Consider the following 27,001-nt stretch of genomic DNA (forward strand, 5'->3'; position numbering starts at 1 on the left):
CGCGCGCATTCTAGGGTAATTCATGTATTTTGGACAGACTGAGGACAACGTAGGAAAAAACGTGTCCTAGCTTCCTTAGAAAGCAATTGATTATTTTGCAAATTTACTAATACGCTTATAATATGATTGTGCTTTGCGTTCCTGGTGACAAAAACCTTAACGAAAGCGTTTAATGCTGAGAAAATCACAATTTTCAATCGCCTGTTAGAATGGCATTTTGGACACCGAATATATGTTTTGGACACCCTCAGGTGTATATAATTTAGACAGGGCAACTATTTCAATGTTTACCCATTAGTACTGCTAAATTATGGAAGTAGCATAAATTAACAAATACTTTCTTGCAAATAATCAAATTTCTCCGCTTAACAGGCATTTATTTTGATAACTAATACAATTTTTGTTAAAATCGAGGAAATATCGCCAGAACCACAGAATACGCCTCCAAGTATGCAATCGCACATCATCCCCATGTAGTTCGTCAGATGACCAAAATATATTTACAGCAGAAAACCTGTAATGTAATTTGGACACCACCTATTTTAAGCGTTCTAGATGAATGTTATGAAATTGGCTGCCTAATGCTACTTTATTGAACAATTTTCAATGCCATAAGGCTTTTAAACTTCTTACAATTATTAATTCAACGATTTTGAGGTGAATATTGTATGTGACGATAATGTGTATGTCGTCTTGCATACCTGTGCATTTGAGGGGTTTTAGTGAAAAAATTTACATTTTCGATAATTTTGAAGTAAATTCTTAATTGTTAAGCGTATTTTCAACGTAAGTCATCAGAATAGGGTCTGTTTGATACAAAAATCGATATTGAGAACTATCTACTTCTATAAGCTCTCCGTATCAAGACATAAATCGCCGTGCATGTCCAAATTACATACATGTCCAAATTATATTTTTTACCCTACTACTGTTGATTTGAAGCAGAAGCAATCGTAAGGGTATGCGGTATAGAATTACTAATTCAATATCAACTACGTGTTCAAATTTCATTGATATAAAACAGTTAAAAAACTTCTAAATACTCCCTATAAATATAAGTTTATGTGTTATCTGCTGGTTTCCGATATAATTCGTATATGATGTAATTTTTTGTGTACAAATGTAGGAATATGTAAAAGTATACCCATTATGATCCCAGGACGATACTGGGAGCAGAAAAACAAATACCACAGAAGCACACTTCTTACAATAACCATCACAATCCCTTAAGGAATTGCTAAAGAGATTCTTGTGTTAATCTTAAAAGGAATTCTTAGATTTGTCCTTCGAAGATTTTTGAGAAGATAATTTCATAAGTTTTAATCGATCAAATTTTTGGAATGCATTTTTTTCGTTCTTGAGTTATGGCCAATTTTGTGAAAAATGGAAAACTTTTCCCACGTCATATTTTTTTTAAATTGGATTCCTGAAAAAAATTGCTTTCATTTTCTTGTTTATACGATGCTTTGTTCTTGAGTTATGATCTTTCAAAGTGAGTAATCTCAGGGGAAAACAAATAAAATCCACCTGAGTTTTCCAGGAAACTAGGTGGCTCTGAATTTTTCTCATTTTTTTTATTCATACAGTCGAGTCTCCTATAAGATGCTGCTAGCCACTTTACGCCCACCGCAATGCCCACGTTGTCTTTCAACTAATTCAGCTCGTTTTCGGTATGTGACTAACCTATAATATTGGCTTGCTATAGGCAAAAAAAAAACAACTGGATCGGATGCAAGACAGCTGAGAAATTGCAGTGGGTGGCAGCGTCTTATAGGAGACAATACTGTATATCCATGAGCCCTGCCTGTGGAAAAAGTTTCATGAAAATCTTATACCCTTCGGCTAAATTTGTACGATAATAAAAAAAAATCCCCGGTAGTAAGATTCGCTCCCAGGCCCTTGGCGTAATAGTCAAGTGTTCTAACCATCAGTCCAGGTTCGCTACACGTTACCTTTATGATTTTCTAATATGTTCATACGAAACTTCTCCAAAGAGAATTAAGAAGGCCCTTTCATGGATTGCTTTAGAAATTGTTCCATGAGTATTTTTTTATCTTTATTAACGAGATTTTTAGCCCTTTACTAGTTTATCTCGGAACCCACACTCTTAGAAAAAATCATGTAAATTTAAGTTCACTTGGATGCACATAAAAGGAGCGGCCCGTTTGACACAAATTTACGTCTGCTATCACATATTAAGTCGAGCTAGCAATCGCTAGAGCAGAAGCGAGAGATAAAACATGTGTAAGTAAAATAATGAACTGGATTTGAACTCTGGTCCGCTGATTGAGAGGCACGCACTATACCTCTCGGCTGTATCACCGAGTTGTGAGTCAAACGACAAATGTAAAACTGTTTCTACCTAACTGGTCAAATAGGTTTGTTGACATCTTGGGCAACCAACTCAAATATACACGATGGATGTAAAATTAAGTCAAATTTGCCATTTGGTCATGAAATGTTTACGTACGTTGGTGGTTTACGTCACGTGTAAATTCCTATTTTTTTAAGAGTGCACGTTTTACTTCCCTTCCGAAGGAAGACGTCACATTTTTCGAGTTTGTCCGGAGTGGGATTCGATCCCAGGTCCTCGGCGTGATAGTCAAGTGTTCTAACCATCACACCAGGTCCGCTCCCAAATGTTCCATGAGTAATTCTTGTCTTTAAAAACGTTTGAGGTGGCGATTTTCTGAAAGTCCTTTCCAAAACAGTAAGGAAAATGCATTTGGTTACTCAAATTGATGGACCCCCCGTTAGTTAGAGCCACACCAATTTTTGCAGACTCCTCGATTTTAGTCATTCAAACTGTTATAACTCTAAAGTTTGTGGCATGGTTTTTTTTCCTTCCCTGTTGGGCAAATTAAGCTGCGTCTGATAAACTAAACTTTACCTTTTTTTACAAAACGGCAAATAATTTTTGAAAGAAGAAAAACACATCTCTAATTTTATGATATGTTGAGTATAAATGTCTCAGCGTTCAATTAATACCAAAATTTTGAAAATCGGTTGTTGCCATCATGATTAATAAAAAGTATAAAAATCTAAGATGGCGGCCAAAATCAATATGGCTGACCCAACTTTTTATAATTTTAAATAGTAGCTCTATCTTTCCTTTTTTCAACAACATTTCGTTTAGTAGTGGTTTCTGGAGAAACTTTCGAGTTATTACGGTTTAAATGAGCCACCATTTCACTATAATCGAGAGGTCTGCAAAAATTGGTGTGGCTCTAACCAGGCCCGTGCACAGGAGTGGCGCCAAGGATTGATTGATTGATTAATCTTTATTTGAGAGACTTTCAGCCCATGGCTGGTTCGTCTCTCCTGGTGCCAAGGGTGGAGTTTTTGCGAATTTCGGCAAAAGGCGGAGAGGCGCCTAGTGTATGAAGCGTTGGTAATGGGGGGAGGGTTAACACCTCCCCCCCCCCACTTGTGTACGGGCATGCCTCTAACTTACGGGGGTCCATCAATTTGAATAACCAAATGCAATTTCCTTTTAGTTGTTGAAGACTTTTAGAAAATCGACACAAGGTGTAAATAGTGGACCGGTCTCAGCGAGAATTACTCCCATGGATTGCCGTCGAAAAATCCTTTCTAAAGGTATTTTTCAGACATTTCTTCAGCAATTCATTCACGGAATTTTAAGAAAATTTTGCCTGGAATGCTTTCAGAGATTCCTCAGAGAATTTCTTGTAAAGTTCTTTCAGGAATTTCTTTGTACGCTGCTATTAATTTAAGAAGTTCATTAGAGATTTGCTTAGACTGAACAATTTTCTTCAGGTATTCGTCCAGAATACCAAACTGGAGTTCCTCCTGAGATTCTTGCATTGTTACTTGTCGTGTTTCAGGCAGACATTCCTCCAAAGATTCCTCTAGGATTTCCTCCAAGTATTGCTCCAGAAAACTTTCCTGTATCCTATAAATCTAAGAAATTCTTCATGGAATCTTAAGGAATTCAGAAACATTTCCTAGGACTTTATACAGGAATTCCTTTAAAAATTTGTCAAGAGTTTTGTTCCAGAGATCTTTATAGAAGCTTGGCAAGGCGTTTCTCCAGGCTTTTTTTTTTTTAACACGGATACCGTTTTCAGCTAGCGGCTGTACATACTGAACGAAACTTAACACAAGACAACGGACACACGGTTCATGTACCAGTGGATACGAAGAAGAAACTATTCTCGCGAAAAGTTTCATGGCCCGGAGCGGGTGATTAGAAACTTGGTAACACTAACCACTCGGCTACGAGGCTCCACGCATTCCAACCGGTATTTTTTCAGAAATACGTTTAAAGATTGCTCCACAGATGCTCTCAGAGAATCCTTCAAGAATTTAAATTACGGATTTTTTCAGGAATTTTCCTTAAAAATCCTCAATAATCTTTTCTAGGATTTCAAGCAAGGGTCTCCCAAGGAGTTTCTTCAGATTTTTTTTTTCGGGTATTCCTTCTGGGTTTATAAAGAGATTTATCATAGACTTCTTCCTGAGACTTCTATAGGAATTGTATAGATTCTCCATTATAATGTTTCTCCATTATAATGTATAATTCCTTAAGAAATCCCTTCAAAAAAATCTCCAAAGACTTCTTCAGAGTTTCAGAGTATTTTTTTTTAAGCTGATTTTGGAAACGATCGACGGATTGGCAGAGTTATCACCCCGCTTATAATTTATCCGGACCGAAAAGCCAACCATAGAGGGATAACTCTATTTTTTTTAAGTTTCATCAAGGAATTTCTACAAAAGCTCTACCAAAGAGATTTTTTTAAGAAATTCCTCCAGAAATTTCTTTAAAGTTACAACAGAGATTCCTTCGGATTTTTTTTTTCCAAGGGTTCCTCTAACAATTGCTCGGGGTATTTGTTCAGGGATTCTCGCAGAAATTCGTTCAGGGATTTTTTTCCCAAATTTCCTCCTGCAACTACGTCATGAATATTCCCTGGAGTTCGTTTCGAAGTTCCTGCAGGAATTCAAAGATTGATAAAGGTATTTTTCAGAAATTTTTGCAAAAATTGCACAGAAAAACAAACTGGAAAAATCTTGAAATAATTTCTGAAGAAATTTCTAAAAGTGAATTCCTGAGGATTGACTGAAGGAATCCATAAAAAAAACTCCTAGTGATAGCTTTGAATATTCTTAGAAAAAGTTTTTGAACATTTTCTGGAGGGGCTCATGTAAAAACAAGAAGCCATTTCTGAGTTATCTCTTGAGGAATTCGTGTATACATGTCTGGAAGAGTACCTGAAGAAACTCCTCAAAATAACATCTTAATTTCTAGGAAAAAAAAAACATGAGAAACTTCTGGAGGAACTCTCAAAAAATGGTTGAGAACGTTCTGGAAGCATTCCTGGAGAAATCCAAACAAATCGCAAACAAATGTACTGGCAGCTGTTGAAGAAATTTCTAGAGAAAATCCGGAAAAAAATTTCTGATTCTGATGATAATCCTGTAGGAATTTATTCGGAAATTTTCGAAAAAATACATAACGGAATATTTGCACAAACTTGTGTAGCAATTTTGGATAAAACCCGGGGACTTGTTTTAAGATGAAGTTTTTGAAAAATTTCTTCAGAAGCTCTTGAAAAAGTCCCAAGGAAAATTCCTGTAGGAAAATCTGAAATAATTTCTGGAGAAATCCACAGAAAAACAATCACAGGAACGCTTGTAACCAGAAAGACTCTTTATAAGAATTCTTGCTACAATCGTTTTTGAAATCCCTGCAAGAATTTTCTTCATTTGAAATTTCCGAAAAAAAATGATAGACGTGGTAATCGTAGAGAAAATTTCAAAGAAGTTCAAGCGAAGGAATACATTTATAAAGTAGTCTCGGAAGAATCTCTAGAAAAATTCTTACTAAACTGCTCAATTATAGAAAACAATCTTGAAAAAAAATATAGAATTTTCCTCGCCTACTCAACTCTTTATTAGGCGCAATACTGAAGTTATTAGCATAGAAACGTACTCCAAGTAGAAGAGAATAATAAAACATGTTATTTTGACAAAAAAAAACTGAGTAACGGAAAGAGTTATTTTTATGTAATAAATATAACATAAGATAAATTTCCGAGCAGGAAAAAATAACTGTAGAATTCCAAACTCGCCACTCGGGTATGGAAAACGCAATATTACCAACCAAAACGGGGTATGAAAAAGTTCTACATAATAAGTAAAATTCTTAAAATAATAACTGGTGTGTATTCTATGTATACCACGTGAATAATAACATCAGGTATTGCAATACCTAAATAAAAATTAGCGATTTTTCCATACAAATAGTGATTTTATCATAATTTAATAATATGTACCTCAAGCAGTCCTTAATACCAAGCCAATAACTCGTTGACGTATTTTTGTCGTCACAGTACCAAAAAAGCTATTTTGAATACAATACCATCAAACCAATACCTTGTCTTAGTATGATACCTGCCTTTGGTATGCTGGCGAGAGCGTGACCAACTTGTCTACACCTGAAAGGAATGATGAATACGAGGTTTGTTTGTCAAATGATGTAAGTCAGCAGAATAAGAGAAGACAAGCGTGAAATGCTAGATTGATTTGTAGCGATAGTTCGATAGATTTTGGAAGTGAATAAACCACAAATCAACAATTATACTTTTACCAAGGTATGCGATTGAAAGTAAAATCAGTTTAACATTATGCTAAATTAATTATTGGGAACTATTATTGACAGGTTTGGTCTCCAACAAGAGTTGAGATTTGACGGTTAAACCATGTTAATGACAAACGACTTGAAATCCCGCTTCAACAGTGCATGAGAACTTCAGACGCACAAATCTCAAAAGCAAGCTTCAAACCACAGTGCATTTTATTATTCTGTTCTTGCTCACTTGCAATAAGTTTAATATAAGAAGATCAGGTGCGCTGGTTTTGTTTACGAAGAGATTTGTGCCCTCGAAATCCCGAGTAGGTGCCAAAGTCGGCCATTGTGGCGGCCATTTTGGGATTCTAACAAGTCTATCCTTAAACTTCTTGTTTATATTTAAGAAAATTCAACAGAATAACTGCACGCTAACCCTCAGTTACCCAGATTGGTGTCAAAGCGACCCAGATTGAGCAAAACTGCAGTTACTCTAATCTGAGTAAAGGCATCTTTACTCAAATCTGGGTTACTGATGCTGGTGGCAAAATCTGGGTAACCGGTACCCAGCTCCTCCGCGGCCTTGATTTTGTTAATTTATTTCCAATTTAGATTTTTTATAAAAAGTTCCCAATTCCCATGTGCTGTTTACTTACCTGATGCAGAAAAACAGTTCTCCGGAAGAATTTCACTGTTTTCCGTCATTTATCCTCATATTTGTCGTGGAAACATCCATAATTTCCAGCGTTCTCCTGACCGCTGCCATATTCTCAAGCCAAAAAGTGACAAAGTGCCGATTACCCAGATCTGTACCCAGATTCAAGAAATCTGGGTTTTCGGGTTACCCGGATTTTGACAACTACTAACAACATGAAAATCCGGGTAGAATCGACCCAGGCGAAGGGTAGTTTCAGGTTAGCGTGTGGATCGTGCGTAATAGTGTCCACAATTACTGAAAGTAATTTATTATAATACCGACATGAATTATAGATTATTCGCAGTGAAAGTTTTGTCGACCAGAAGAAGATAACGATAGTTGAGGTTACCGAAATTGTAAGGTCAAAATTGAATAACGTTTCGGAATTGACATTATTGCTATATGTATTTTAGCTTGAAAGCACCGCAAATAAACACTGGTCCGCTTAAATATTCGTCAATCCTAAAATCTATTTCGACGTGACAACAGTGTCAGTTATTCGTTACTGCTCGGGTTGTCTGTCATAAGCAGCAAAATAACAAACATCATAACAAAAAATTCCCTGGTAGACTAGTTAAATAACACGTTTTTTAAGTTTCAATGAAAGCTCAATCATAGTGATATGATAAGTATTTCAATATCAAATGTTAAATTTCAAAGTTATTGATAGCATGAAAGCTAAATATGTAATAATATCAAAATCATATCATAGTAAGCTATTACATCATTTAAATAACAAAGCAAGTGTTGATAACATATCCACCCGAGCAGGAGAATAACCGACACATAACTGCAACATTATTAAATCAGGTATCATTTCTAGACAATGTATTGATCGGTTAGTCTGGTTTTGAAAATAACTTATTTTTGTATTTTGTAGGTATTGAGTCACCGAAAAACAAAATTCCTCAACGACTTTTTGGTTTGGTATTGAGGTCTCCTTGAGGTATTATTGAATTATGGAAAAATCACTACTGGCGTACCACGATAGTACGTACCCTCGATAATAAGTACATTTTGCCTCGATAGTTCGTACATCAAAATTTAGGTTATTTTTAATCTTCAAAAATGAGTTCGAATCATTAGTAGACGTTTAGCAGAGACTCCTATACTATGCATGTTATGCAGACTCATTTGACATGATTTTAATTAAACAGTTTTGAAATTTAGCGAAATAGAAGACGTGGACATATAAGTTTGATGTTATGATTGCACTACTCTTCTATTATTGAGATATTTTCTGCCGCTGAATGGTGACATTCATTAGTTATAGTATCTGGCATCATCATTCTGGCGTTACATCCCAACTGGGGCAGCCTGCTTCTCAGCTTAGTGGTCTATAAGCACTTCCACAGTTATAAACTAAATGCTTTCTGAAGGGATACCGAAGAAAATACTGAAAGAAGTTCTTATCAGGGATCTTGCAGGATTCCTGGAAGGATCTCAGAAAGAATTTCTTAAGGAATCCCAGAAGATATAAAGCTTATTTACGTAATTACTTACTGAACGGACCCTTAGACCAAATGTTGTTTTTCAGCAATCCTGGCGGTTAGAAATAATATGCCTTAATTTGAAAACGATCTTCTTCTCTGCCTCTCTTTAACTTAGTGTTCTTTGAGCACTTCTACAGATGTTGCATCCCTGGTGCAAAGAACCGACTCCAACAACTTTCAGTGTGGGGACGGTAATGTCACGTAAGTTGTAGACCCCAGCAAACCTTTCCACTACAGGACTGAAACAGCATTATAATAGTGAAAATTCTTTTGAATATCTCTATTAAAAACTGCAAAAATGTTCATATAACATTACAATAAGGAGCAAACTTTGTCCAATAATGTAATGCCAAAAAGATTAACCATCAATTATATGATCCCAATTCGAATCTCTATGAAGACAAATACATATCACATACCCTTAACCAGAAATTGTTCTGTGAATCGAGCCTATGGCCCAGCAGAGGGGTCCACCGTCACTGCTGCTACCTGTTTTGTTTTCATTCAGAGTACAGCTCGCCGCCGCACTGACTGTTGCGCACCGATTCCGATCCAAGAGTATGGGTGATTTCGTCGTCTCCTAGTTTCCCGCTGCCACACTTTCATCGCAACTCCGCGAGGGCTTCCGTCACTAAACCAGCCAGTACCAGTGCCAGTGGATTGATCACGACGGGGGGGAACCTGCTGACAGAAATGGCACCGAGACAAACAGTTCTTTTATTGTGGGACGCTGTATTCGTTTTTTTTTTAATTACGCGACCAAGTGATTTCGATTCGATGATGTGGGAACGGAATTGATTGTGGGAAATTAGACGGTACATTTCAATGGGGATTAATGCACTTGCGCAGATGTTGATATGTATAGTTGTTGTTCATGTTAATATTCAAGTGGCTATTATGGACTTTGTGGAATTTGATAGAAATCGGCCAATATCAAAAGAAAACGATTTAGGTATATGGGTCTTTAGTGGGACAGAACATTTTATATGAGCACTTCCACAGTTATTAATATGGAGCTTCCTTTGCCAATGAGCATTTTGCTTGTATATATCATCTGGCAAGCACGAAGATTCTCTATGTCCAAGTAAGTTAAGAAAATTTTAATAACAAAAGGTTCCTGAATCGATCGGGAATCGAACCCGTCGCCCTCAGTATGAGGATGCATCTTGGGATGCATTATAGCTTACTCAGGCCTTTTCAGCTGCTCTATAGATATAGGGGAACTTATGTATTTTCGGAAGTTTTGTTCTATTCGTCATAATGAGTTTTTGAAACCTGTTGGACTTCAAGTTGGCCTCAAATCTTTCCTAACCCAGCTGAATTCGTAGAGCAAATTTCAGGATTTGGCCTACAAAAGCCCCTAATAACGAAGATAACAAACCTTCTGACAATACCCACAGTCACTCTATGTAAACCTATAGGTTCCATTCAAATCGTAGTGACAAATTGAAAACTTTATACATACTGAGAAACATCAAATTCTCCTAAAAGAAATCTCCCAATATTGTATCATCGAAAGTTCGATCAATCTTCTACTCAGTCGTTCTTGATGGCCACTTATCGCTCTGCCATAGAGGCCCACGATATTTTCGCTCATTATTGCTCGAGAACAAACCAGCAGCAATCGATGGCACTCGAAAGATTTACAGGCCGTCGTCTGATTTATCATTCCGTCAAGTGGGGATCATTCTTCGATGTTTTTCCTCTCAGCAGCGCTGCTCCAGAGGCAACACCATCAACACACGTGCATATGTGAAATCGATCCAAACGGGGAGCAAGTAGGCATCACATATCTCGACGACGACTATGGATTTGGGGGAAAATGGTGTAAAAGGGCTTCTTTTGTCTTACATTTGTCAAAATATGTAGAATAATTAAGCAGAGATTTTATTCTATGTAGAAAAGCCTCAGAAGATGCCTTTTTGTTGGAAGTTAGGTAGCGTTGTACGCTCGGATAGCGTCGAACCTTCAGGTACGAGTTTGGAGTGTTGGAGCGAGGTAGATTTGTTGGCGTAGGTATGTTGTTATTGAAGAAGATTGAACAATTGTATATACCTGGAATGAATAAAGAGTGTAGCGGTTGCTGATTGAGGTATCAGTCGGCAGCCGTCTAGTTTGATGGAAGATGTCTAGCGTTTTATTTTCATTGTAATTTAGAAACAGGCATCGACGGAGCTAGCCTCGCTATGGCCTGCGTGGCCATGGTGGACTAGCCTCCAACAGGTTATGGGCCCAGGAGCGTGTTCCACAGCACGTATCGACCGGGAGAAGGATCGGCCGCATAAGTCGCGGAGTCGCAGCACGGGATCCTTGGGCGGATGGATTGGCTGCAACGAAGGACAGGATCCATGGGAATGTTGGCGATACGGGTCAACTGGATGACTGCTGGCTGGTCACCGGAAGGAGCTCGAGGATTGTTGAGTTGGATCGGATGCAGCTCGGTGGTCGCACCTGGACGAAGAGGTTGGCGACAGGAGGAGTGATCCGGAGGACAACATGAAGGTGGCGCTCGGAGATGGACCTGGTCGGAGCTCGGAACTGGTGTAGAGCTGGTGCAAGCGTCGGAGTTGGGCCACTTGCCAAGCGTTGGAGTGAGGAGGAGCTTCGAGCCAGGAGGAGGTGATCGTGTTTCGAAGGTTGCGACGCTAAGGAGGAGTGTTGGAAGTTAGGTAGCGTTGTACGCTCGGATAGCGTCGAACCTTCAGGTACGAGTTTGGAGTGTTGGAGCGAGGTAGATTTGTTGGCGTAGGTATGTTGTTATTGAAGAAGATTGAACAATTGTATATACCTGGAATGAATAAAGAGTGTAGCGGTTGCTGATTGAGGTATCAGTCGGCAGCCGTCTAGTTTGATGGAAGATGTCTAGCGTTTTATTTTCATTGTAATTTAGAAACAGGCATCGACGGAGCTAGCCTCGCTATGGCCTGCGTGGCCATGGTGGACTAGCTCCAACACTTTTGACCCATTTTCCCCCACCTAAAAACCGTGCATTTATTTTCCTCCGTTCCATCACGTCTAGCGCATTACAATAACAGGAGATTTTTCTCCTAGGCGTATCCATTCATGCTACTTAGGGAAACCTGAACCATATTATGCGGAGGCAGCCACCAACAGACAGATTGAATCATTCCATTCTGCCGTCCATCCGTCTCGGAAAGCGTGGCCGCCCGTCGTCATTCAGATTCAGATTCAACTGCAACTTTTCTTCGTTCCGGATTTTCCTTCCTCTTTGGCTAGATCTGTGGGGATCATTGCTGCCATCCAACTGGAATGTGAGCTAGCATTCAACGTGGGTGCAGGATTTGACCCAGATTTGTGTGTTTCCTGATTCAGTGGGTTTCGTATCCTTCCTGGGGCGGTCCCGGGGGGATGAATTAACACAGTTGCGTCTGACTCCAGAGAGGATGATGCATTTATATAATTACAGTCACTTAGGGTGACTTCCGCAGATGAGTACAGACGGTTCTTCACGCTTGAATGGATGTGAATGACCTGTTGAAATGCGCTCGGCTGAACTTCTGTGGCGGGTTCGTTATTTACTTGTATTCTCTATTACAGTATACAGCATACAGTTATAGCATCAGCAAGGTCTGTGTCTTGTAAATCACGATGCTCTATACACGGGTTTATTCTCCAGACCAATCTACATAGTTACTTCCATGTTATAAAAAAGAAGGAGTACTTACGAAAAAAAGGCATTGTAAAATTTCCCAGACGAAATTAAATTGCCTCCCCACTTTGGTAGGCGTGTGTCATACGTCCATACAATACATGTTGAATATTTCCTAATCTTGGATGTACACATTCAGCACTACTTGCAAATATAAAGTCAAATCTGTGGAAAATTTGTACACATTTCCCTTAGAATTTTAATGATTATTTTAGCCAAAGGGTTGGATTTATTTTTGAATACGTTATTATTCATCTGTCGCAAAAACATTCTTCCCTTTGCAAGGGGCAAAGGAGAAAATCTGAGCAGCCTATTTGCGAGTTCTTACTGAATTTATTGTTCTCTCCTCACCCTCCGGAGCCGTTATTTTTTGCTTATCCTCAGCAACGCATTCAAACCTGGATTATCTGTAAGTAAACAGTCAGTCGAGGACGACGACGACGAGAGGACGGTCGAACGAAGAGGCGCTTTTCTTGCTCGCTATTGAATTTGTTGGAGGCTCGTTCGTTCTTCAAGCCCAACAGGAGAAAATCGATATCCCATCCATCCCGAACTGCAATTGTTCCGAGTTGTGGCTGAGTTGTTGGCACATGAAAGGTGGATGTCTTCCGTCAGTATCGGTGGGGAGCTGAGTTGAACGAACTCTTAACGTTGGGTACGAGGCTGATGGAAACATGGAAATGCTGGTGAATGGTCCATTCTTATTCCCGCATCACTCTTATCTGAAACATTTTGTATGACATTTCCTATTTTTTTGAATAAGTCGTCACATTTTGTGCCCCACCTCCTTCTCCTCTTTAAAACGTGACGTTGTTAACGAATATTCACTCGGATCAAACAGAAAACTTCTCAGAAGCCTCCTGAAATGTCTATGAAAACCACTTGAATTCTTTCTGAAGCTCACCTAAAAGCCTAAAAGTCCCCTGAAAGCCCCGGGAACCCCTCTGACACCACTTGAAACGACTCTAATCACCATGAAACAACTCCGAACCCCCCCATGAAACTCATTCTTAGCTCGCTTGAAATCCTGTGAAGCCGTCTAGGAGCCACGTATACCCCTCTGAAACCTTAAAAACGTCCTTAAACGCTTCTAAAATCCCCTGTAGTTCACTTGAAAACCTTGAATCCTCCTTAAGCTCCCGGGAACCCCCTAAAGTCCCCTGAAATCAACTTGAAACGATTTCAATGTCCCATTTGGGATTAATTAATTTCTTCAACATATTTAATTGACAGTTCATGTCAGCTTGCATTTTTATTGTTAGGCATCGTACACAAATTACGTAACGCTATGAAGGTAGGGGTGGAGTCGAGCTTAGCGTTACATCAACCCATACATTTTTTTAGCTTTCCATACAAAAAGCGTTACATGGGGGAGGGGGTCTGAAATAACCAATTTTTGCGTTACGTAATTAGTGTACCATGCCGTGTGTGAATGTATAGAACGGTTTGTGGTGTAATCTGGATCATTCATGAAGTACGTAACATGAAAACTTACCATCTACTTCTATATTCTTACTAAGTGCCGCACGTAATCCATGAAAAGAGCGGAGGAAGCGTCGTCATTTCTTTCGTGATCTGACAAAAGAAGTATCACTTTATGCGTTATTTTCGTAGACTACGTGGATCACTCTCGGCTCTTTCAGTCTTTTAAGCAGCTAAAACTATTATTGCATCGACATTCCGCCGTTTCGACGTATACTTCGTCTTCTTCGAAGGAGGTGGTAAATACAGGGCTTTTATAGAAAGCATAAACGCGGGCGTAAGCTATAAAAAAGCATCGCCAGAAAAAAAACCGAAAAACAGCGAAAGCCGCACATGGGCAGTAGCGGGACGCCATACAAAATTCATACACAGTCAAAAGTCAAGCAAGACACACACACAAACAACAAAACGAAGCCTCTATATCCTTGAAGAAGAAGAAAAATACGTCAAAACGTTGGAATGTCGATGCAATAATCATTTAAGCTGCTTAAGGACAAACGTCTTGAAATCCCGCTTCAAGAGTACATCAGAACTTCAGACGCACAAATCTCAAGAAGCATGCTTCAAACAACAGTGCATTTTATTATTCAGTTCTTGTGATAAGCTTCAAATAAGAAGCTCAGGTGCGCTGGTTTTGTTTACGAAGAGATGTGTGCGCTCAAAATCTTAAGTAGGTGTCAAAGTCAGCTATTTTGGGATTCTGACAAGTCTGTCCTTAAAAGACTGAAAGAGTCAAGAACTTCCAAAAATAAAAAAATAAATAGAAGTAGCTAGTAAGTTTTCATGTAACGTACTTCATGAAAGTTCAAAAATACACCACAAACCTTTCTTTACATTCACACACACTTACAATAAAAATGCAAGCTGTCATGAACTGTCAAAAAAAAATCTGTTGAAAATATAAATATATGCCGGGGCCCGTAGCGTAGTGGCTACACGTTCCCTTCCTAAGTGAATGGTTATAGGTTCGATCCCTGCCCGATCGTCAGTTGCTCTTCCCCCCGAAAGCGGCTGACACCAGACCCTCTTCTGAGCATATGCTCTAACGGACCCGGAAACTTGGATATCGGCTAAGGACAACTCATATTGGACCCCCAATCGGACTGGAAAAGGAACAAGAGCGATAGATCAACATCCCCGTGCTCATCATTCTACCATGGACAGGGTAGACAAGTGACAGCAGCGCAAAAGCAAACCAGTTTGATATACTAGAATAAGAATATGATAGAGTACATTTAGGCGCTGTACAAAGTGTAAGTAGGGGAGACTAGGGAGACTTGGTCCCTTTTTCTTAATTTACCTGAAACTTTAAGAAAAAAAAAACCCAGATTAATCCACCTAGTGGTGATAGTGCCTTTCTCGTCGAATATGTACTCATGATCTTTACGTCGACATAAGCCGATCCTGAGAAAACCTATACGCTTAATATGATTCATGTAAAATTTGCCCTCCTTATGAACCAAATTGTGCACAGTAATTTTAGACGCAAAAGATTGGAAAAACTTTATTAAGTGTTGATGCGATCAAATTATAATTTTCCCATCCTACTTTATATTAACACCACAGGAATTTGAAATGGTGTGGTTTGATGAGATTACTTTGGTTTATTCTCTTGTATATATATGAAGACTTTGACTATTTCTTCACTTTTAATCTTACCCAACGTTTACCAGGCTATCAAAAAAGCCACGATTTGATTAATTGCTAACATTGGTTTTGTTCACTTTGCAGTGCCGCATGCTTGGGTTTGGTTCAATTTTACGTTTGACCATTTCCGGCGGAACTTGGAACCGATTTCATGACACTACTTAGTTGTGCGGTGAAAAAAGTTAAAGATTTTAAAGTCATGTACCAAAATTCAACACACCCGACAGTTAGAGTTAGACAAAACATTAGACAAATAACGACACAAGTATTTACCCCCTGAGGAAGACGCCCACCAAGCGTCGAAACGTTGGGATAACAACAAACGTCGTTAGCTTATTAAAGACTGCGTAGCCGGAAAAACTCTCTAAATTAACCCTACAGTCGTTCAATTACCAGTTGGTATTATTGTAGGTGACTATATGCCAAACAACTTTGTCGAAGACCCCAAAGTGATCCAACGTCTGTGAAAAATGTTATACCCTAGGAAAAGTGAGGCTAAACTTTATTGTTATTCTTCCAATACATGTAAAGGAATAATATCAATAATGAAATCTCAATACTTTACCTCACTTTGCCTAGGGTATAACTTTTTTCACAGCCGTCGGATCATTTCGCGGTCTTCGACAAAGTTCTCTGGCATATAGTCACCTACAATAATACCAAAGGGTTTGATTATTGAACGCCTACAGCGCCACCTAGCGGCAAAACTCGAAAACCTAAAATTTCTGCATACATTTGGCCAAGTTTTCCCATACAAACTTCAAGCGTTTTGAGCGCCCCCTTAGGCTCAACCTATTTTGCTCAAATTTTGAACGTAGCTTCTGGGAGTCCAAAACAACTGATTCAGGAGGTAAGACTTGGCATTTTTAGAAATTTTTGTGTTTCATATAAGTGTGGGCCACCCTAATGGGGAGCATCCAGGCTCATGTGGCTCTTCAAGCAGCGGACCCTAAGCGGGCATCAGAAAGTTATCCTAACCAATACGTTTGTTTCCTCATGTCTTTGGTTCATGGCGTCAGTTCTCAGCATCTCTAACGCGGCAGTGGCAAAAATAACATCTCGTATCGGGAGTTATCTATGTCGTATAGCTTCCGGTGGAAAAAAGGGGGCTCAATCTACATCTCCCGATGCAAAAGTGTAAAGCCTTGCTGCTGAATCGGTTCCTGCAGTGCCAACAATACACTCCGTTTGCTGCATCGTTAATTCAACATATGGTCAACCCTCCAAACATCAACGGTATTCCAGCTTTGTATCCCTTATTGAAACAAGTTGTGAAGGAACTGCCATACCTTCCTGCAAACACGGTCAGGAACCCAGCTGCATCAGCAATACACGCCATCTTCCACAACTCGATAAACCACCGAAAGAAAATCCAAATGTTCAATGGCCCAGAGTCTGGCGAAATATTCGAAGTAAAGCTTTGGAAACAGCGGAGAAGTCCACCTACTATCTACTTGTCAACAGCAAAATTCCACATGGCACCCTGTACTACAAGACAGTCCCTGTAGGCCTGTAGGCAAGACAGTCCAAAATGTAATCTGTGCCCCAACGCGGATGAAGACCTTAAGCACAAACTGCCAACGTGTGTTCGTGCGCATCATCTGTGGAACTATCTTCTTCCAAAATTGGAGACAATCTTTAATAGAAGAGTAACTTTAAAAAAATTTCTATACCAGAATTCAAAAACACGGATTTGAATTCCCAAAACAAGGCTCTAAAAATGTTTATTGCCTATGTAAACTTTGTGTTGAATCTCGCTCCACCGTCGTCGGCGTCGTCGTTGGCTGCTTCTAGCATGCAGAGCGTGTGCAGAAGCAGTCCATTGAAGAGCCACCACATCGATTCCACAGCTGCCTGATCATGTGTTGGACTCCCTTCACTCAGCAGAGCAGCGCACTAGCTGGTTCTTTAGGGGCGACATTTCATAAGACGAATGAGGCACATATTAACACTTCACATTTTATTTAGGTACATGTCTCGTGATACAAATTAGTCTACGTTGTGTTTATAACTGAACTGAGATGATGTGGTAGAACAATGGACAGTTGCATTCGTATAGCTACAAAGGGCTCAGCTCCGGTAGATAACGGCGAAGGCGACAGTGTTGCCCAAACACTTTGTTTTAGATGTCAATTGTAATTTTACTGTAGAAGCTCTTGACTTTGTTTTATGTTGTAATTGTCCTCAAATGTAAAAAGAACAAAATAAATGTGTTTACAAAAAAAATTAAGTACGTCACGCTGAAATTGGAAATTTTCGAAGCTCCCCTCCCCTCTTTGTACGGGTTTTTCCTATACTTAACCCGGGAGCGGTCGCGTCGTGTACTAAATACACGCACCATGGAAAAAGCTCACTTGTAGTACAAAGCGTGTGCGTAGTGTCGCTGAGGGTGGCTGAAGACGCGACTGCTCGAGGGTTAACATAGCTTGTCATACTTTTACAATCCCCTCTCCCCCTAGGATCGTGACGTACTTAATGGATGGCCTCATGCATAATTTTGGTTTACTTCTATGTTTTACCATTTCCGGCGGGGCACTCGTTACCGGTTCTTCAACACTACCGGTTCTCCCAGTGCGTCTGAGACTTTTTGCTGACACACTGTCAATTAGGTTATTGAAAAAGCCGCGATTGGTGTGTCGCATGCATAGGTTCGGTTCACTTTTATATTTTACCACTTATGACAAGACACCCAAAATCGGTTCCCGGAAAGGACCTGTTGTCCCAACACATAGTCTGCGACTATTTTTTGCTAACCGTTCATCAGGTTATCGAAAAAGCCGCTGTTTGATGTGTCGCATGCATGGGTTTGGTTCACTTTTATATTTGAGCACTTCCGGTGGTACATCCGGAACCAGTTCCGGAACACGACCGGTTCAGATATGGTCGGAGACTAGTTTCTTGCTAACCTTTCATTAGGTTATGAAAAAAGCCGTGATGTGATATGTCGCATGCATGGGTTTGGTTCACTTTTATATCTGGCCACTTCTGGCGGGACCCCCGGAACCGGTTCCCGAACACTACCGGTTCATATATGGTCTGATACTGTTTTCTTGCTAACATTTTATTAGGTTATCGGAAATGCCGCTGTTTGTGTGTCGCATGCATGGGTTTGGTTCTCTTTTATATTTGGTCACTTTCGTCGGGACCTCCCGGAATCGGTTCCGGAACACTACCGGTTCAGATATGGTCTGATACTGTTTTTTTTGTTAACCTTTCATTAGGTTATTGGAAATGCCGCTGTTTGTTGTGTCGCATACATGGGTTTGTTACATTTTAAAGGGAAAATAATTCCAGAATCTTCCTATTCATTTTCTTTTCGAGTTTTCTTGTATTTTCGATGAATATGGAGGGTTTGAAATTGTAAGATTTCCTTAAATTTTTAAGGATATGCCGTATTTTCAAAATGGGGAGACTTGATACCCCTTTTCTTGGTTTGTACCAAAGTTATAATTACACTGAAGTTTTTTTTTTACGCGGTTTTTTTTTACGCGGTTTTTTTTTTACGCGGTTTTTTTACGCGGTCCGTCCTAAAAAAAAACCGCGTTATTTCAAGACCCGTCGTAAAAAAAAACCGCGTTATTTCAAAAACCGTCGTAAAAAAAATCCGCGTTTTTTCAAAAACACGCGTAAATTAGTCAGCACCACATCTAACGTGACTTGACTTTTTTTACGACGTTTTTTGAAATAACGCGGTTTTTTTTTACGACGGGTCTTGAAATAACGCGGTTTTTTTTTACGACGGGTCTTGAAATAACGCGGTTTTTTTTTACGCGGTTTTTTTTACGCGGGACCATTACCGTCGTAAAAAAAAACTTCAGTGTATCTGACACATTTTATCGTTGAATAGGCTAGAATTACAAGTGAATAGAGGCTTCCAAATAGAATTTTATTTTTCTCATGTATAATGTGTGTGTAATCCTCGAGGGATCAAGTCTCCCCATGCCACTGTAGTGTATACTAAGGTGAATTAATTAAAATATGTTGAAAACAACCTCATTTGCATGACTAAGTTTGGAAGTTCTTTATTTAAACTATGTGCTGTGAAATTTTGACACGATTTGGTTCAATTTTCACAACGTTATTGAGATTTTTCGGAATCCCTAAAAGATTTCTGAAGGACTGAAAACAAACCATCAGCCGTTAAAAAATAATGCAATGTACAATCGAAATCACTTGTAGCCAAAACATAGTCGTTTGTCCAGGGGTAGTTTCGGAAAAATTATGCTAGAAGAAAAATGTTTTTGATTCCGAGCAAATATGGGGGGAACAAGTCTCCCCAGGGATCAAGTCTCCTCAGTCTCCCCTACAGCTGCCAATTAGAATAGGTTAAATGGTTAAGAATTAAAAAAAAAATATATTTAAATAACTCCCATATAAGAGTAACATAAATGATTGTATCAGGTATCAGTAGGTCGGCTCTAGAGGCACAACTACTTTTACTTTCAAATGCAAAACCTATAAAAACCGTTACAACTATTTTATTTTTCAAATTAGCGGGATGTTATGGTTCCGCGAAATTGTGTGTTTTACCATCTATCTTCTATATATATACAGGGTGTTAGGTCCATGAGTGCAAACTTTTTAAAGGGTGATAGAGGACCATAAATGGTGACAAAAATTGTTCTACGCATATGGTCAAATCTCAACCGTTACGTAGTTATTTGACTCCCCATGTTTTTGACTCTTATTGCCTTAACTGGCTATAACTTTAAAATGGTCAAACTTATCGCAGTTTTTTTACCCTTATTCGAAAGATTATTGAATTTTCTATCAAATGGCATCTTTGAATCGATTGGTTTAGTTAAATAACTAAGCTTTCTAAAGCAAAATAGCTAAAAATAGCGTGTTTTGATTTGTTTATGTCAAATATTTTTGAAAAATGCGTAATAAATTAAAATTCTTTCTTTGGCAAAGTTGTGGCTCCTGTTTCACTCTACAATTCGTTCTTTGACGCCAAATTTCTAACTCTTATCGTTTTCTTGCAATTTTGATTTAAATTTGCGGCACATTGCGCAAAAAAGTGCTTACCATGATGATTGCAAATTTATCATCTGAAATGCGACGTTTAAATCAAAATTTCAAAAAAACGATAAGAGATAAACGTTTGATGCCAAAGAACGAATTGTAGAGTGGAACAGGGGTCACAACTTTGCCAAAGAAATAATTTTAATTTATTACGCATTTTTCAAAGATAATTGACAAAAACAAATTAAAACAAACAACTTTTAAGCTATTTGCTCTAGAAAACTTAGTTATTTAACTAAACCAATCTACCAAAGATGCCATTTGATAGAAAATTCAATAATCTTTCGAACAAGGGTAAAAAAACTGCGATAAGTTTGACCATTTTAAAGTTATAGCCAGTTAAGGCAATCAGAGTCAAAATCATGGGGAGTTCAATAACTACGTAACGGTTGAGATTTGACCATATGCGTAGAACACTTTTTTTCACCATTTATGGTCCTCTATCACCCTTTAAAAAGTTTGCACTCAGGAACCTAACACCCTGTATATAAAAATGCAATGGCATACGTGGGACCGCGCATAACTTTCGAACGGAAGGTCCGATTTTGGTCGTTTTAGTTTTGTTCTGTTAGTTTTTACCCAAAGAAGGTTTATGAGGCATGAAACATGGACAAATTGAGAATTTTTGAAAATCGATCTTCCATACATTTTGACCGGGGACTTGGTCTTGGCTAGAAACATGAAACGTCAAAAAACGCAGTAGGCAAGACAAAGTTTGCCGGGTACAGCTAGTTTTCTATAACTTTGTAGAACATGAGAAAAATGTAGAATCAATTATTCAAAAGTTACTGCGAAAAAAAACTTTTTAAGGGACTAGTGATAAAAAACGTAACGTATCTTTAAAAGTAAAGGAGTAACTTGGCGTCTTTAGCTCCACACAACATTTTCTACAATTTTTGTTAAGGGACTGTTCATAAACCACGTAGACCACAATTTGACCATCTTAGACCCCCTCGTAGACTTTTGTCCATACAAAAAAATTTAAAATTTGTATGGAGCGTCGACTTTGGCTAGACCCCCCCCCCCTTTCCCCAAAAAGTCTACGTGGTTTATGAACGGCCCCTAAGACAATAACCTTGTATCTTGAAAAATTCAAAAAAATCTATCTCACTTTTAGAGTGATTAATCATTTTCCACAATAGTTCTAAAGAAGCTGCTTGTGATAGTTATAAACTTTCTCTAAGACACCATGACGTTAAACGCCATAGTTAAAAAGTTATAAATGAGGGGGTTAGAAGCAAAGGGGTGTAAGTGACAAAAACTCACTTTCGAGTAAATGAGGTTTAAAGTTTTTGGCAAATTTTTCATCCCATACAAAATGTATGAAGTTTCAAAATCAACCCAATTTTCTCTGATTTATTGTAATTTTTCCAATCATCGTAGAAACAATCTTAAAAAAGTTCCTGAAAGCTTGGAATATGAAGAATTTTATGATATGTTCAGCTCAAAATCGACAAAATGGTCACTTACACCCCTTTGATTCTGGGCCCCTCAAATTAAGCGCGCTAACATGACGCAATCAGCCACTGTGTTAAGGGATGGTGTCTTCATCAGGGAAATAATGTTCTCGTTTTGTATCTAATGTGTCGGCCAACTTCACCTGTCCTGACTATAATTGTTTGGTGCATGACTTAATACCACTTTGGTGAAGTGAGGGTAACTGCCATTGAGGAAGATTACAAGTGGTAGTAGAAATACGCATATCTGTCAAAGGATAATCACAACAGGGTGGAATTAAAAGGTACAAAACTGAATAAACTCATTCGAAGACGGTATTATGCTAAGAAGATTCGAAAAGTCGGTACCAGATATGCTCTTGAGGTCAAACAAATTGGTTTTTAACTCCCAGTATGAGTAGTACCCACGCAAATATAAGAATAAAAAACAATGTTTTTAAATAATTTTTGTGCTCTCATAATATAATGGTTCCTGTTTACTTTTCTATTGATTGCTTTCCATTGGCGCCAGCAGCGAAAAGTGTGAAAAAGAACCTTTATAGCACCTAGTGTCCAGTGCTGACAGTTCGACGGCGACACCATAACTTGTATTCCATCCATCGTCTATGCTACTCTCGGTTGTCAGCTTTGTCAAATTCTCACCTGAAGCTCACGGAAGCATGGTAGTCGAGAACTGTCAAATCGTATGAAAAAAATAGCGAAAAACGTTAATTGTTGGAAAACGGTTGTTTTGTGAAGTTTTGTGAAAAGTTATTGAACAGAAACCAAGAATGGTTCGAAAAGGCAACTTTTTGTGTTTATTTAATGTCCCGAGACACCTTCTTGGCCGAGAAAATTCGCTTCTACTACCACACAAAAAAGAGCCATCTGTTATATTTTCAGCTGGCAATGTCGATTCATTGTAAGAAAACATCTTCTTAGCGAAATTAGGAATTGTTTCCGCTCTACTGGATATAAGATGGGCTAGGTGATTTTTCCTGCAGAAAATCTTCCAGAGACTTGTATGATATTCTGTCATGAATGCTTTCAGAGATTTCTTGAGGAAATCCTCAGGAATACTACCAGTGATTCTTTTAGAAAATTATTGGTTTTCTTTTGAATTTTCTCCAAAGTTTTCTAAGAGTTACTCAGAATATTAATCAAAGATTCCTTCCAATATTGCAGCATGGATTCCGTTAGAAAATTCTCCAGGTATTCCTTTAAAAAAGTCTTCCACGGATATCTTTTAAAAGTTATTAAAACATCTTTCGCTTCAGAATTTTCTTTAGAATTTTTCGTTAGAGGATCTACCAGAAATGTTTCCAGAAATTCCTATAGAAAGTTTCCATGAGTTTCCCTAAAAAATCCTCAGGATTTTTTTTCAGGATTTCGTACGAGAATACTTTCCGCAAATTATCCACGGACTCCGCCAGAAATGAGTTCAGCGTTTCTTTAAGAAAACCAATCATTCTTCCAGAATTCACTCTTAGGATTTCTTCCACAGACTAAATCAGAAATTCTTACAGATTCCTTTATAAATTCTATTAAGTATTTTTTGTCAAATTTTCCTGTAGATTACTTCAAAAATTCCCAATGAGATTCCTCCATTATTTTGTTCAAGAATTTCAAGTTAAAAGAAAATCTTCTATGGATTTCTTCAAAAAAAAATCATGGATTTCTTCAGAAATTACTCGCGGAATTCGATCTTAAAACCTATCAAGGTTTGATCCAGAAACTCCTTCGGGAATTTTTCTCCAAAAATCCTTCTATAGATCCTGTAATAAATCTCCAGGGCTTCCTTCAGTTATGCGTTGATGAATTGCTTAAGAAATTTCTCCAGGAGTTGTTTTAGATAGATTTCTATGGGTTCCTCCTGAAACTCCACCAACAGTTACTTAAGAAAATCATCTAGAGATTTGTTTAAAAAATCATTGGAAATTTCTCGTGGTATTCCTTAAGGTAATATATATGTTGAGGTCGAGCACAAAATCGATTCTTTTAATTCTTTTATCTTAAAGTATGGTTTTTTAAGAATGATGTGTCAAATTTTCATAGAGATCCAAGCAGTACAAGCAAAGATATAGTGTTTTGCGCCTCGCTCTTTTACGGTCGCGTGTAAACTTGAAACTTTAAACGCGATTATCCCGGAATTATGTTTTTCAAAAAACGTCGATGCGGTGACTACGATTGCGGATACAGTTCTCAACCGATTCCAACCATTTTTTTTATTGTTCGCTATTTGTGTGTCGTGTCCTTGAACGATCAACGTTTTTTCAAAAAAAAAAAAAATCATGTCAGTGTTATGATTTTTTTCTTACATTTTGCATAAAAAAAAGATTTTTTGGAAAAATACGTGCCCGTTTGAAAACTAAAAACATTTTTTAATATTCTGATCGTTCAAGGACACGACACATAAATAGCGAACACTCAAAAAAAAATGTTTGAAATCGGTTAAGAACTGTTTCCGCAATCGTAGTCACCGCATCGACGTTTTTTGAAAAACATAATTCCATAACATAAGATAAAAGAATTTCAAAAAAATCGATTTTGTGCTCGACCTCTACATATATAATAGTCTAGCGTGGTTCAAAAAATCGTTTTTGCTCCACACTGCTTATTCGATTCGTAACCAGATTCTATGCCTTCTTCCAAAATTTGAGCTCATTTGGTCGAAAATTGAGACTGCACAAGCCCTTCAAAGTTTGTATGGGAATTACTATGGGAAAACGATGTTTTTCATTCAATCGACCGTAGCATTTCTCCAAGTGCCCTAGAGCGTTAGTTGACCCTTGGTACTCCTAGGTTACTCTATCAGCTACAACTTTGTCAAAGACTGCATTCAAATCGCATGCTTCATTAATTAGTTACCGATTTTTATCCAGAATCGAAATCTTTACTTATGATGGTTGAACTAATCATTGGGCATCACTGCATATTGCAGTGAAACATAGTAGCCATGATTTCAGTGTGCTATCTTTGGCGCCACATGCAGCAATGTTGCCTGCTGGGAAGCTGGAGGATCATTGTTAAAGATTGTCCAGTTGGATACAAATCGATAATTAATTAATGAGGCGTCCGATTTGAATGCGGTCTTCGGCAAAGTTGTAGCTGATAGAGTAGTCTAGAAGGGTCAGCTAATCCGCTAAGGCACTTGGGGAAATACTACGGTCGAATGAATGAAAAACATCGTTTTCCCATATTAATTCCCATACAAACTTTGAAGAGCTTGTGCAGCTCAACCAAACGAGCTCAAACTTTGGGAGAAGGCATAGAATCCGGTTACGAATCGAATAAGCGGTGTGGAGCTAAAACGATTTTTTGAACCACGCTTATATAATACCTTAAGCATTTTCTACTAAGTGTTCCTTCAGAATTGTTTTCAAAGATTCTTCAATAAATTCTTCCAGTAGTTTCTTCAGAAAATTTTCCCGAGTTACAGCAAAAAAAAAAAAAATTATTGATTTTTTTTTGCTAGGAGGACCTAAAATTAAGAATAATTCTCAATGAGCCACGATAATGAAATCACTCCTAGAAGGAGTATCAGTATTTTTGACTGGCTGTATGCAAGGCGTCTTAGTGAAAGGGGTGGTCTGATTGTATGCGACATTTGGCAGGACGTCATGTCATTGCGTATCACAAGTCATCTGCATAGTGATTTTGAACCAGTTATAAGACTGAGTTGATGTACGCCAGTGAAACTTGGTATGTATTAGTGAAAAATAAAAAGAAAATCGCGTTAAGTACTGTTCCGTAGAATTCCACTAAGAATTTGTATCCTTTCACAGATACGTATTGGAGCTGCGAATAGGGCCTTTTACGGATTGCGTAGCCAGCTTAGGTCCCGCAACTTGCAAACGCAAACAAAATTCGCTCTGTATAAGACGCTGATTCTTCCGGTTGCCCTCTAAGGTCACGAAGCGTGGACATTAAATGAGGTAGCCCGAAAAGCTTTTGGAGTTTTTGAGCGCAAAGTGCTGCGTACAATTCTCGGTGGGAAACAAGAAAATGGAGTGTGGCGCAGACGCATGAATCACGAGTTGTACCAAGTGTACGAAGATGCGAATATTGTGAAACGTATAAAATACGGCAGACTTCAGTGGGCTGGACACGTAGTGCGAATGTCGGAAGAAAGAATAGCGAAAACAATATTCAGCAGAGAACCCGGTAGAGGTAGGCGACTTCGTGGGCGGCCGCGAACTCGCTGGCTGCACGCGGTTGAAGAAGATCTACGATCCCTACACGTTCGGGGAAACTGGAGGAACATCGCCCAAGACCGACGAAGATGGTGCTCTACTATACGCTCGGCATTGGAGTAAAGTTACTTTGTAGCCAACAAGGTATCAAGGTAGGACAGATACGTATTTCGACCTCAACTGTAAGATCGTCTTCAGTGTCTTGTACTTGACTCGACTCAAGTCAAGTACAAGATACTGAAGACGACCTTACAGTTGAGGTCGAAATACGTATCTGTCAAAGGATGCAAATTCTTAGTGGAATTTAAAAGAACAGTACTTAACACGATTTTCTTTTTATTTACAGATATTCCCCTAACAAGCCCATGTCATGTCATCATGTATTAGTGGTCAAGAGCCCGTGCACAAGGGTTTTGGGGGTTAAACCCCGCTCATTGGCGATATTTTATACACTAGGCGCCCCTTTTGTTGAAATGAGACAAACCCCCTCCCTTGTCGTCTTTTCTGTGCACGGAAAGGCCCTTTGCACAATGCTTGTTGAAAAGAATTTCTGCAATAAACTTCAAAGATGTTTATTTTTGCATATTTTTTTTTCTTTCAATGTTTAACGGTTCAAAGTTCTGTCTTTCAAAAAATTGCCAAACAATTCATTTTTATCCAAATTTCTTTGGGAGAAGTTAAAGAGTTCTTTAATTGTATAAAAGGGGAGAATGCCGATGACTAAACCATCCCTTTAATTTGTGCTCCTGGATATTCTTATGCCCTGAAT

Source organism: Aedes albopictus, chromosome 1 (assembly GCF_035046485.1).
Source record: "Aedes albopictus strain Foshan chromosome 1, AalbF5, whole genome shotgun sequence".
Taxonomy (NCBI): Eukaryota; Metazoa; Arthropoda; class Insecta; order Diptera; family Culicidae; genus Aedes; species Aedes albopictus.